The following is a 14,355-nucleotide window of genomic DNA, read 5'->3' as shown; positions in this document are numbered from 1 at the left end:
CTAGATGCTTCAAAAGGAATGCAGCAAAAATGTTTAGGTTGAGTGCACTCTAGTCTATTTAAAATAATTTATGGCTGTCTCACTGTGGGAGTAGTAATTATTGATCAGCTTCTTTTTTTCATTCTTTTTTTGAAGTATTGAAGTACTGTAACCAGCTGCATTTGTAGAGGACTTTGTAAACTCTGCTTATTCACTACAGCTCAGCCACTGCAAAGCTAATGAGGCTGCTGACCTTGATGACAGGAAGGTTACAGGCCTCACAAAGTGAATATAGGACACTGAAAGAGGGTTTTTTTTCTGCCAGTTTATTAAAATGCATTTTTAAAGTTTAATTACTGGTGCAAATAGCAAAGTGATCAGAACAAGGAGTCAGAGAAGAAGCCACGTTCTGTGGCTATTTGTGCATTAATGGGTCTTTCATAGCAGAGGTGTACTGCTGTCTTGGTCATTGAAGATGCATTCTACTAGCGTTGAGAAATTCCTTCAGTTTTCAGGAAACTTAACTCTAATCCTCCTTTGACTATCCAGTCCTTTATCTTGGGATCTGTCATTGGACAGCTCATAAATCCTGTCTTAGAAAAGAAACAGAAAATTCCCACCTGTGCCTGCCATAATCTAAATCAAACACTGTATTCAAATCAGGCTACATTTCACATTTATACATTAGATACCATATTCATATAGAGCATCTTTGGTTTTAATAATTAAATATTTGGCCTTGCATCATAGGGTTTGTTAAAGTGTTTGTCTTGGCAATGTAAATTTGCTAATATTTCTTCTTATCTGTCTCTCTATTGTGGCAGTGAGGGGACCAGACAGTATTTCCTTTCTTCTAATTTTTAACCCATATGAAATATACTCCAGCATGATTATTTTTTTTTAATTGTACAGAACAGAAGTTGCAAAACCCCCCAGTGATACTCATTTGTCCCTGCATTTAATTCTTCAGGGTCTTTTCAAATCTTGGTCATCTTGCTGAGACAACCAGTTGGGGTAGTAAGGAAATCTATCCATTCAGGATATAAATACATAATCAGTCAGAATTATACACAGTGTTTCAATTTATAAAGAAGACTAAATATTCTCAACATGACAGTGACCACTCATCACCCGCTTTTTATCTAATGTTGCTAAAATTAAAGACTCTCTTGCCATCACCATGATTATATTTAATTGTAATAGAAAAGTTATGCAGTAAGCACTTTCTGGCCACTGCTTTGAAGAACTTAGAGGATAGTGCAGGCTTCCTGCTCATTACTGGCATCCTATGAAGCATTTCTCATGCTTCCTCTGAAAAATGTCATTGCTGCTCTTCAGTCCTAATAGATGTCTCCCACCATGCTGTTCCTCTTCAATTCTCTAATCCATGTTGGAATGAAGCCTTCAAGAAACTGATGAAAAAAACCAAAGTCTAGAGCTGCCTTGCACTCTAGCTGTGCAGGAAGTGCAGAATGAGAGTAAGTTTGCTAACAATATGTCAGTGGCTTTGTTACAAAATCTACAGGCAATCCTTTTTCCCCTTTTGATACTGAGAAAGGGGAGAGTCTAGCATAATTATTCTGCCTTTAACTCTAATTTTGTCTTTCCCTGTGACTTGTGCCTCATGGTTGTCAGGGTGAAGATGCACCAGCAGGGGCAATCCACCCTGGCTGATATGGCTTCTCACTCCCCGTGGCTGCTTGAGGTGCCTGTGGGTCATCTCAACCACTGCTGCAGTGGATTTCATGCCGTCGTCCACAGCACATTGTCAGATGCAACCCTTCAGCCGAACTGTTATTCCTCATGTCATGGAACGGAGTATCATACGAAAATAAAGCTGGAGGTGACTTCAGGTATTCATCTAATTCAACTGGCTGCCCCAAGATGGGCTCAGCTATAACTGTAGTTTCTCTCATTTTCAAAGAGTAGATTTTATTTTGCTTATCATCTCATATCTAAACATGGTTCTGAATCTGAGTGAGCATAAACTATTTGGAGATAAAATGCCAGATTCTGCCATTGATTATATATGGCTTGTATTTGTTTCAACAGCAGATAATGCACATAGCTAAAAACATAGCCTAAAACCATGTTTGCATGGCAACAGAATTTTGCCCTTACTTAACAAAAGAATATTGCTGCCTAGATTGCAAAAACAGCGCAAAACTGTACAGATAGGCACCATGCTGTGAGCTTTTATTGTCTGACTGTGTCTAATGGTTGAACTGCCAAAACTAGCAGCGGGACAAGAATAAATTATGAACAGATGAAGAACTCTTTCATCCTTGTGTGATAATCCAGAGTTCCCTAATCTATAAATAATGATCCCAGGGTTTGCAAATGAGAAGCACAAACACTGCATGAACAAATGGTAGGAAGCTTTTAAATCCTGGTCAGAATTACCTCCTCTGACAAATCAAACACCATATACCTAAGCTAAACAGAATGGAAACCCTGTAAATTAAATGTCCATGGTACATATATAATGGTTTACATTCTGAAATTTGGTGTACACTTCTGTCTCTGCTTCTGTGTAACATTAATGTTTTGTATTCACGATATGTATTTCTTGTATCCAAATTGAATAGAAATACCCTGAGATACATTACGGATACTTTCTTTAGCAGCATAGAATTTGCCAGTACCTCCATTTTGGTTTATTTCACATACAGGAGTGTTGTCCATGGTATTGGATACGAGGGAATTTTTATTATCATAAGATACAACTTCTAATACAACTATTTCTTAAAAGAGCTGAAGTCCAGACAAATGTGAAATTTTTTTTCTTTTCCAAAGTGGCTATTTTTACTCACTTTAATCACATAGTTTCTAAGTCAACTGTGCTGGCTTCTGCTAGGCACATGAGAATGTGTAGCTGTTGTGCAGAATGCAGCTCTATTAGTTTAGAATTGGAAGTTATAAGTGTGCAGCAGGAAAACATAATCAGGTGTTTGTCCTGTTGTATTTTGCAAAGGCGCACTGGTAGATTTTCTTTTAAAAACTGCATTATTTGTAAGTACAGTCCAGTGAGATCTTAAAAATTAGGGCAGCTTATGAATATGATGATTCTGTGACTTAGAGTCAGTGTTCTCTTTTTAGTCAAAAGGAAGCAGGTCCATTTTGCAAAACACATTGCTCAACCTAGCAGCTTATTCACATAAGCAACACCATTGAAATCACCAGTTTTCCTCACATTAATTTTGTTTCCTTACAGTAATTTTGTCCTTGTAAAGACTGACATGTTTGTTTAAAACTACTTATACCAACATTGCTAATGCTAATTCTTCCTTGTGTGGATTTATACTGGGATAGTTGTTTCCATGAGGAATTCACACTCCTAAATCAGGCAGCTATCCTCATACGAATTAGGACTAATAAAATGCATATTTGCACATTTTCTGTATTTGATGAGCAGGAGTTGAAATGGGGCCTATGCTTCAAGCTGAATATGATGGGGAAAGAAAGAGAAAGAGAAAAAGAATGTCAATGAAAAGATGAGAATAACAGGCAAGGTGATAGTAAAGATAGGAGGGCCTTTAAGAGGTCAATCTTCTCTTAAGTTTTGAAATGTTCTGTCCACTTGAAATCATTATTTGGAAGGATGTATCAATGCAGACTTATTTTGACATTCACCTCGGGTACCTGCCCTTCTTTCTCCCATCCTCATTTAATCTTTCAAATCTGATCCAGCCAAGTTTTATATCAAGTTCTGCCTACAAGGAGATTCTGCTGCTGTAGAACCCCAATGTGGCATAGGGTAAACATCATGTCTTTTTAATGGAGAAGTCTTCTGCCATGGCTGAATGCTGAATTATTTAAAGCAGAATAACTAAGGTATACTACAATATGAATTATTCTTTATGTAGTTATATCCATTTGTTGCCATGGCCCATCTACTGTGCCATCTGCAGAAATGTCAGTCCATATGAACCTTTTGCCTTACATGTCTATGATTAGGACATTTAGAAAGAAGCTGAATGCAGACCAAGAGCTAAAATATACAAATAACATTAAAACTTCTGCGTATATCTGATGACAAAGATAAGTAATCTATAAGTTTCATATAGGAAAGATTGATAGGATCAAATAAGAAGATTGATAGATTTCCCAGTACAAACTTGGTATGCCAGAAGATACCTCTAGCTATGGGTCAACACATGGATCTTGAATTTTGCAAATTTTTTTCTTTTACTTATTGTATTACTGCAGCTTGACTGTGTAGCTTGTGAAAAATTTCCACAATATGTTAGATGTGCTAAGCATGTAACTATTCACATCCTACATGATGACAAGAATCCAAATTCAGTTCATGTATGGCGGGGGCCTAGAAATGAGAAGAACATAGGATTTAGACCCTGGCTGAAAGATCAAATTCTTGTCTTTGCCTGGTTCTGAAAATAGACCCAGAAATCATAGTTTCCTAGACTTTCTCAGCATGGAAGCCAATTGAGTCAATCTGGTTTGATAATTGCGTTAATTTGGGGGCTTTAAAAAATCTTATTTTTTACAAAATGAAAGTTGCCTAAAGAAGTTATATGAAAGGTCTATTTGATATGGACAAAATATCACGCCTGGAAGCACATGCGGATTTAAGACTTGTTTTGTGTACACTGTGATCCTATTAACCTAATAGTTGCAGTGTAGGGAAAACATGATAAGTTGTAAAAAAGCTTGAATCTATTATTGTCTCAAGACAAATCTTACACATCAGGCAGATTTCAGTTTTTGACTTTGTGAACAGTTTCCACTGACTGTATGTATGTGCTGTCTGAAGTTTCTTACTTGAGTGAGAAGTTGTTTTGGCTAACAAAGTAAGTTTATTATTAAGTCTGTATGTTAGATAATTAACTATAATTGTAACTAACTACCTAGCTACATGAAGATTTTCCCTAGACGACAGTGTATGAAAATATGTAATGCTTTCAATGCATATCCAGACAAGTGTAGAGTCTTCAATTGGAAAATAAATGCTTCTACGTGGCCTTATAGGGCTCAGTTTTGTTTGGACTGTGAATGGGTCTTTGGCATGACTTTAAGCTGTGTTTAAAATGGTTTGTTACGGTGACCTTAGTAGTCACAGAATCTCCAGAGTATGAGCTATGGGTCAGATTTACTGTCCTAACCCTGACATGCTCTGTGTCATTCTTTGAGCTGATGGGACATTTTTGCCAGCTTGTGTTTCTGAACAAGCAGATTAACAACACTGAATATAGGCAAATGTAATGCCCCTGTTGCTAATAAATGTGTGCAGATACTGAAATGAAAATACTTTTGGGTTCATAATCAATTACTGCAGAGTTTCCTATAACCAGCATTGCAGGAAAGTGCACTTTTTCCTCAAAAGGGTTCTGTATTTTTTTCCAAATGTGTAGCACAAACAGGATGAGCAGAAAGGAATAACTTCCTCGAGGCATGTACATGTACTTTTGCACTATTAGAAAATTAGAGGTGTAGAAAGTCTGGTAATACAAGTAGAAGTGATTGATAACATAGTTTGCAGAGGGGGCTTGAAGAATTTAAAAACCATAAAGAAGACCAAATTAATAAAGGATGTGTATGGAGTATTTGCAGTTATTATACACCCAAACCTGAGGTTTGGGAGAGATCTGCAGTACCGATTCTGTGTGAGCTCCCAGACTTCTGTTGACTACAGGATCTTAAAATCTGTCAAATCAGCATCTTTGTTTCACAGCATGTACTCGTGGGATATTTCAGTTCCAGGCTAGCAAAAGAAAAAAAACCCAACAAAACAGCTGCTGTGATCTCTCCTTTGATATTTGCAAAAAAGTGGAATGGTCAAGGATTTCTGAAAGGGGATCAGTAAAATCACATATGCTTAAGTGAATCTTGCCAGGCTACATTTACTATGCAGGGTAAATTTGATTTGCAAAAATGTGGAATATAGATTACCAGATTAATGAATTAAAAGAGCTTGCTGTCTGTCTTTTGCTCATTTTCTGTCTCACGGGAAGAATAAATTATATTCTGTCTCCTCGCTGGAATAATTAAAATTTTGAAGAGCATGTAAGTACAGTGTTGAATAGTTACTCATCAGTTTGCTATTTTGCTGATCTTCCCTTATCATAAAGAGAACATCAGTCTCTGCAGCTAGCCATTAAGAAGAAATAAGTGCCTCAGTCAAGCCATAATTTTTGCTACCTTTCCCTCTGATTTAGAGAGTGGGTCCAAACTGGGATTTTTGATTTTTTTTTTTTCCATTTCTTGCTTAATCACAATTATTTTTTTCACTGACTTTGGGTCCTGAATCAGTTCTGCAGCTGTCAGTGAATACTGAGAATTTTGTCTGTGAAATCTGTGGGAGTGAGGACATCTCACACAAAGGAACAATCTGGTTAGACGTCTTCGTCCAGGGCACAGCAAAGCCTGTGAGGCCTTTTCTTATGATTTCTGTGGGCACATAAGCAGGGACAGAGCAGCCACCGCTCCTTTCAGACAACAAATAATTATACTTTGAGGGGAGATAACAGTGGAAACAGTCAGCCTCCAGAAAAAAGGGACATGCTGAGGCATATTTGATTGTGTGAGAAAGGACACTCGGCAATAAAAGAGAAAGGACAAAAACCCCTGTGTATATGGCATGATACTATGAAAAAGGAAGACTTGGGGCTTTTGGGCAGGCAGAAAATGGGCTTGGTGCTGAGAAGGAAACTCTATTGCACCCTTTGACTCCACATATGGGGCTCCAAAAGAAGTGTAGTCTTGATGCAGAAGAAGGAGCAGTTCCTCCTCTCCAGTCATAGAATCATAGAATCATTTAGGTTGGAAAAGAACTTTAAGATCTCAAGTCCAACCATTAACCCAAGACTGCCAAGTCCACCACTAAATCATGTCCCTAAGCACCGCATCTATTCATTTTTTAAAAACCTCCAGGGATGGTGATTCCACCATCTTCCTATGCAGCCTTTTGCAGTGCTTGACCACTCTTTCAGTGAAGGAAATTTTTCCTACTATCCAACCTAAACTTCCCCTGGCACAACTTGTGGCTGTTTCCTCTTGTCCTGACACTTGTTATCTGGGAGAAGAGACTGACCCCCACCTGCCTACAACCTCCTTTCAGGCAGCTGTAGAGAGCAATAAGGTCCCCCCTGAGTCTCCTCTTCTCCAGACTAAACAACCCCAGTTCCCTCAGCTGCTCCTCATAGGACTTGTGCTCCAGACCCTTTACCAGCTTCGTTGCCCGTCTCTGGACATGCTCCAGCACCTCTGTGTCCCCCTTGCAGTGAGGGGCCCAAAGCCGAACACAGGATTCCAGGTGCGGCCTCACCGGTGACGAGTACAGGGGGACAATCACTTCCTTTCTCCTGCTGGCCACACAGTTTCAGATACAAGCCAGGATGCTGTTGGCCTTCTTGGCCACCTGGGCACACCGCTGGCTCACGTTCAGCCGGCCACCAACTGTCACCCCCAGGTCCTTTTCCACTGGGCAGCTTTCCAGCTGCTCTTCCCCAAGCCTATAGCATTGTGTGGGGTTGTTGCAACCCAAGTGCTGGACCCGGCACTTCTCCTTGTTGAACCTCATACAACTGGGCTCAGCCCATTGATCCAGCCCTGGGAATCATGGGGAGTCATGCAGGGGTCGTATACTGGTTGGGATACTGGGAAGAGGACTGCAGGTCTACTAGTTTCCCTGCTAAATCAGTGTTGTGAAGAGAACATGAATGCTTGCATTTTTGTTGTTGCTGTTGTGAATAAGTGGGACCACATATAAGAAACACCTGACTTCTTCATCAGTTTGTCCCTCTGGTGGAAGCAACTTGTAGAACTGCAAACCCTGGCTGATAGTCTGGGACAGGTAACAATCTGTCTATATAGAGATTCAGTGTGTATTCATATCAAATATTTCTCCTCTAAGATGGTCCCGCTGCAAAACTCCTATTTCTGTCAGTTTAGATTAGCCTTCTAAATTTTAAAGCCAGCAGCTAACAAGTTTAACAGCCAGCCTTGTAAATCATCTGTCTTGCAAAGGCACTTACGTAGAGGAGCTGAGCATCTCTGAAAATCAGGCCATTTCATTTTACTGGCTATATACGGGTGCAGCAACTTAAATTAGGCATACAGAAATGTTAGCAGTGAGATTTTCTGGAGATTGATTGCTGCTTGGTTATTAGAGCATGCTCTGAACACTTGTTTTATGCCAGAAAAGATATGACGGCAGTACTTCACTAGCCAAATGGACAGAATGACCTTTTAGAAATGGCTCTGGCACAGGATGGGGCTGACACAGCAATATCAGTGCATGTGGGTGGATACTCAGAAGCTCAGGGGTTCAGCCGACACAGTGGGTAATTTTCAGTTAAGATGAATTCTAGGTTTGGTAAGCTCATGTGGCCACACCACAGCCCTGAAAGACAAGTGTGGGGAGCTGGCTTGGGCAGGTCAATGGTGATAAGAATATGTGGCTAAGAGTAGGGGTCAGGCAACACTAAGCATATGCTGAGCCAGTCGTTGGCAACCTTTAATTGGTAGAGCATGTATCTTTCCAGCTCAAGAATCATGTGCTCGAGGGAGCTGGGGTCCTTTGCCTTTCAGAAGTAGTTCTCTTGAGCTACTGCTTTTGGAACTTGCAGCCCAGTGCCAGCTTGGCTGTGTGGCAAGTGAAATCTGTCCTTTGTTGCGAGCTGCTGGCTCTGCCACCAGGCCGCTTGCCCAAGGTTGAATATTTAAGCTCTGTCCCTAAAGTTGGCATGATTGCTGCCCACTGGCTCAGCCTTGCTTTGAACAGCCAGGGAGATGATCCGCAGCATTCACAGATATTTGGTCAGCTTCCCACAGAGCTCTGAAGATGTCTGAAATACCTTCTTTTTTAAAGAATGAGATAAGATCTTACGGGCACAGGTTGGCATGTGCTGGAGACTGGCTGTGGTTGCAGCCAGGAAAATCAAACCTATTGAATCTTTGCTGTGCGGCATGTAGCCTGGTGTGCTCTGGCCAGGTCCCATGAACAGAGGGCAGATGCTGGGCTTGGCATTCTGCAAATGGGACCCATCTGCTCAGCTCCCTTCAGGCTCGTCTCTGGCTGTTGGCACAAGTTATCTTCTATTGAGTGGTTGCACTGTACTAACTGCAGACGCTGCTTTACTGATGGGAACTCCCCAGGGCACAGGAGGAATTGTGCCCATCTTTTTGCAGTTTTAAACTAATTGCTGTGACAAGCTACTATGAGGAGAGAAGAAGTGTGATCCTCCTATTTAAGTAATTGCAGTCTGAAATAATTAAACCTTAATTAGTGAGTTGTTGTAACTTGCTCTGGCTCATGGTCTTTGGTGCTCAAGAAATAGCAGCAAAGCCAATGTGTGATTTGACAATTAACAGGTTGTTTATTTTCTAAACAAGGGCTTTTGCCTTGCTTGAGTGGTGGGATTCTGCTCTCAGTGAAAGTTGTGTTGGTTTTTTTTCCTCTGAAATGTTTGATTTTATGTAGTGACGGTTCAGTGGTAGGAGAATAGTTGCTCTGTGTAAGCACTGCTGTAACAGCTACAAGCCCCAAATAGCCGCACTGTATTGACTCCTTCACTGTCACTGCTCTGCCTAAGTGTTTGTAGAAAATAAGCATCTGAAGGAGTAGCTACTTTGAATTTACTTCCAGAAATCCATGGTTGCCCTTGTATGATGAGAGGACTTGGAACCAGAAGACTCAGCTCTGCAGCTCAGTGTCTGTGTTGCAGCTGAGGCCACAGATGCCTCTTCTGGTTTTGGAGATTGTGCCCATTCAACCCTGGCATTAACTTATAATCTGATATTAGTTTAATTTAGTCACAGCACTGACACGGTATGCTGTGATCTCTGTCTTCCATCTACTAAAGGGTTCCTTCCACTTAGAGAACAGCATCTGCAGTCATTGGGCTGGCAGTGAGAAACAGAGGCTGAGGTGATAATAGTAAATAAACCAGGGCTAGGGCACAGCAGTAGCGCACGATCATCCCACCTGGCTGTTAGTGCAATCCCTGGTATGGGTTTTGGCATGTACCAGCTATGTCTCCCCCAAGGAATGCCCAGGCAAAGCCTGGATGACAGTGTCTGTCAGGGACTGTTCCTAAAGAATCAACTTGAGGGAGGGAGGAAGCGGCAGGGTTGCAAGGTGTGCTCTGCCGGTTAGCTTCAGGGCCTGTGGGCCCCAGCCTGTTTTACTCACTGATATAAACAAAGCTGGAGATGCCAAACATCTGATCCCTTTTTCCTGAGTCTGAGAAGCCAGAGCATCTGTAGGATACTTTAGCCTTGGTACTCACAGAGGTATGACAGAGCTGCCCAGGAGCTTTCATAGCCTGAAATTTTAGAGATTTCCTTTGTAATAAATGCTTCGGCTACGTAGTTTTATGCTGGAACTGAATGATACCCTTTCTTCCACAGGCTCTGTAGAAAGTCTGCACCCTTTTAAAGAGCTACATGTCATGCTTTGTGTGCCACAGGTACAGCATATCCTGGGTAAAGCAATAACGGCTGGGAAATGTGTACACCTCCAGAGAGCCATCCTTGCAGTCAGAGTCAGCCTGCAGCTTTGCCATAAATTACGTAGCAATAAAAGTGATAAGGCATTGTTTTATTCTTTGGAAAGAAAAATGCCTCTTAAACTGGCTGGATTATCTTTAATTTCTTTGAAATTTAGCAGAGTGATTTTCTTCATGCTTTGGGAATTCACAGTGAGAGATGAGCACAGCTAATGAACCGCTTTCAAGGAATCTAAACTTAGCTAAAACCTGTTCATGAATCCCTTTGATAATCAAGAACATCAGCAGAAGAACAAGGCTGAAAAGGCAAAACCCTACAGCCTGACTTTACACTGTGTGAAATTAAGGAACCAGCTCTTACATTTGATCTTTTAGGTAAAAAGGTAAAGTACATTTACACTACTCTTGGCCTCTCATCACCTCACTTCTGGCAGTACATTTTGAATGGTGCTGATTTGTGATGCCACTGTTTTACACATCAGCCTGGCTGGATTTCAGCTACAGTTCCACATGTTGCCATTGCCATGTCCTGCCTTTGAAATGAAATGTTTGCAATTTGCCTTGCTGCGGCTTCTCCCCTTGACTGCAAAAATCCAGTAGATACTCTTCCATTCTTCCTGGTTACTGAAGAATGAAACACATTTTGGCTCTTCTTAGCCGACCAAGTGCCTGTATTTGTTTGCACTTAATGGGAACTCGAGGCCACAATGCTCTGTGAGCTCCATCCCAATTTCATTGAAAAATGGGGATTCAGTTCACAAAGCTGAGCCTTATCAGATGGCAATACCTGCTTGCAATGAACAGGCTATGAAAGGGCTCTACTTAAAGGGAAGCAAAACTTCTGAGCAGATTGTCTTTAATGTTTCTTCTTTATAGAAAGAGTTACAACTGCTTTGTTGTTGTTGTTGCCCTTTTTTTTTTTTTTTGAGGGATTGCTCCACTGCTATTGTACTGACTAAATTTGTCCATTTGTTAAGCAATCTAAATTGCCTTCATTCCCAGCTGCTGCACAATATAACTGTAATAGTGCAGATTGTTTTACAGAGATGGCTTGATTTTTGTGGTAGATTATATGGTAATGAATTGTTTGTCAAAGAAATTTAACTGTAAGTGCAACAATATATGCACAATTGAAGTAATGACATTTGTGATCATGATAATACTGCTTTTCTATTTTATGATATAGTCAATCTGTCCTCTTAAAGTTAAAAAGCCAGGTTTGATGATGACTAAACAAAAGAACAGATGTTCCCAGCTCAAAGTTGAGCATACAGAGTGTGAAACTGTTTTATATGACCTAGTGAGAGCCCTTTGGAAAGGATGTATTTATAAAATATTTTGGATCTGAAAAAGCAGAAGATAATTCTGACACCGATTATTTAAAGTTTCAGCACTTAAGCACAATGCAATATTTCACTGTCAACTGTTTGATCACCTCTCTGAAATTTTTAGTCTCTTGCTAACAGGAAAGCTGTTTCCTTGAGCAATATTAGCAAGAGCAGGATAGATGCCTTAAGATGGCTGCATGCCTGGGTGTGGTACCGATGAGAAATCTACAGGAAACTTTCTTCCTAGAATTTGTTTTTGTAACTAGATACTAGAGCAGAAAGGCTATCTGGGAATCAGCACTGAAAATTACAGCACAAAGAACCATTTAGGCAAACACTGTAAAGTTCCCTATGGTGGTGTAACACTTTTTCAGTAAATGGCTTGTTCATTAGAAAAGGGTATAATCAGATCACTCTCAGGGAGCTGTTGCAGGTCAGTTACACAGCTCTGGTCTGAGGCATAGAAGACAGGGCTCACAAGGAAAGATGAAACTTCACATGGTGCTGCCATCCCCATCTCAGCTCATTGTTTAAGCTCCCTTTACTGTCAGTGGAGAGAAATACATACAGTCCAGAAAAGCAGGCATCCCTTAAAGACAGCAAAAAAGAATAAGGACCTACAGAAAATGATGACCTCATATTGTCTAATGTAGGCAAAGGACGAGTGTTTATCACCTCCCACTACAGCAAGACTTTTTCTCTCCGGTGACTAGAAAAGGAACCTCAAGCGGCTAAGGTAGATGACTGATTAGATACTGAAGACCAGGTGAAATAAATCCTGTTCAAACATTGGTGGAATTGTGTTGATGTACAGAGTACAGTACGTCTTATTTCCCTGCCAAGCATATAAGCACTTTTAACCATTTATGCTACATCCAAAGAAAAGGGTGCCATGCCACACCATAGTTTTAGAAATTATGGCATTTTTAAAGTTCTCCATCATTTGAAATGCTTTTAAAGCTTCCCTGAACCTGTTTTTACAGCTTAATCTCTCAAAAGCAAGCAGTTTCCCTTACTCTCTTACCTCTTCTCTTCATATCTCTACTCTTCTCTCTGACAGTAACTTTAGACTGTAGTTTAATTGCTGCCTGACCAGCATTGTATTGATGCCAGGTTTGGAATTAAATGTTATTATTGTTTTATTTCATTGAGAATGGCTGACTAATAATAAGCTAGTGTTTGCAGCTCAGGGTGGATGCATTTATTTTTTGGTCCAAAATGTCATTTTAGAAGCCTTTACGCTTTATACATTTTCAAATAAGCCAAAGTTGCAGCTTTTGAAAAAGTTCAAAGGAGATAGAAGCAAACCAAAATAAAACAAGCCCCAAAGTGTCTTCTCCATGAAGGAGAAATTAAAGTAGCTTTTTTGCATCCCAGAACTCTATATAATTACTAACATAACTGATGAAAACAGTCCTCACAGAAATTACTTAAACAATGTAAAATCAATTCTGTTACATGTTAAAATTCTTTTGTGCTCTCTGAAGAAACCTGAGTTAATCTTTGTCCCCGATTTGCCAGTTTCTGGTCCACATGACATGGGGTACAGAGGAGAGCAACAGACTCAGGCACAGGGGATGGGGGTGTCTAACCGCACAAAACGGCAGCCATTCCACCTGTGGTGCTGACATGTTCCCAGTGGTGCTCTACATATTTAAAAAATACTTTTCTGGTTTGGTGATACCTTGTAGAAATAAACCTGATAAATGTAGTTCCAAGTGATGTGAATCCTGTGCAGCAGCTCTCAGTGGTGTGCTCTGGCACCTGCTTTCTCTCCCAGCTAAATTAAGTCCTATTAATGCTTGGATCTGTCAAAATACAATAACCTTGGATAAAAGTGAGGGAGTAGGGAAGAGAAAAAGCCGCAAGTGTTTGATTTTCTTTTGTTGCCAAAACGACTTAAGGCAATTTGTCATGAAAGTACTGAATTGAAAAGAGACTACTTTCTATCAACTTGGAAAATGGATCTAATACCCAGATCCTTTAGAAAGAGGTATGGGAAAGAGTATGTACGATTGCATACTTGCCTACGTAAAGCTTCTCCCTTGAGTAAAATATCATTGTGAAACTAATAGACTACGTCTGCCTCCTAGAGCAAACCATGACCTCTTGCTTGCTCTAGGCATTGTCAGATGTTTTCTTCCACCTCTCAACTGTTTCATCAATGCTGGATCTGAGCTCTGGGAGTTAAGTGGAAGGTTTTGGTTGGCTTGCAGGGGAATGCAAAGCCTGATCCTAACTGCAGTAACTTGCACTGAAGTTCAGCCTTCTTCAGTAGTGGGCCCTGAGAGAGGCTTGTTACAGAAAATTGTTCCACACTTTTGGCATCCAGATCTGGAATAATCTTTTTCCCAAAAATATGAGATACTACAAGTTTTAGATGGCACAAAATGTCGTCCCTTGCAGTTGGAACAACTCGGGTCCAGTGTCAAGTATACAACTTTTTTCAAGGTTACCTAGAGACTGAGTGGAAAGAAATATGTGCCCTTTACTAAGCTTACCTGAGAGAGACAAAATATTAAGAAGCTGCACATCTAGCGGAAGAGAAAAAAGAACTGCCATTTCCGCTTGGTGGTATC

The sequence above is a fragment of the Falco peregrinus genome, chromosome 7 (genome assembly GCF_023634155.1).
Source record: "Falco peregrinus isolate bFalPer1 chromosome 7, bFalPer1.pri, whole genome shotgun sequence".
Taxonomy (NCBI): domain Eukaryota; kingdom Metazoa; phylum Chordata; class Aves; order Falconiformes; family Falconidae; genus Falco; species Falco peregrinus.
The sequence above is the reverse complement of the archived record's forward strand: the minus strand, read 5'-3'. Positions refer to the sequence as shown.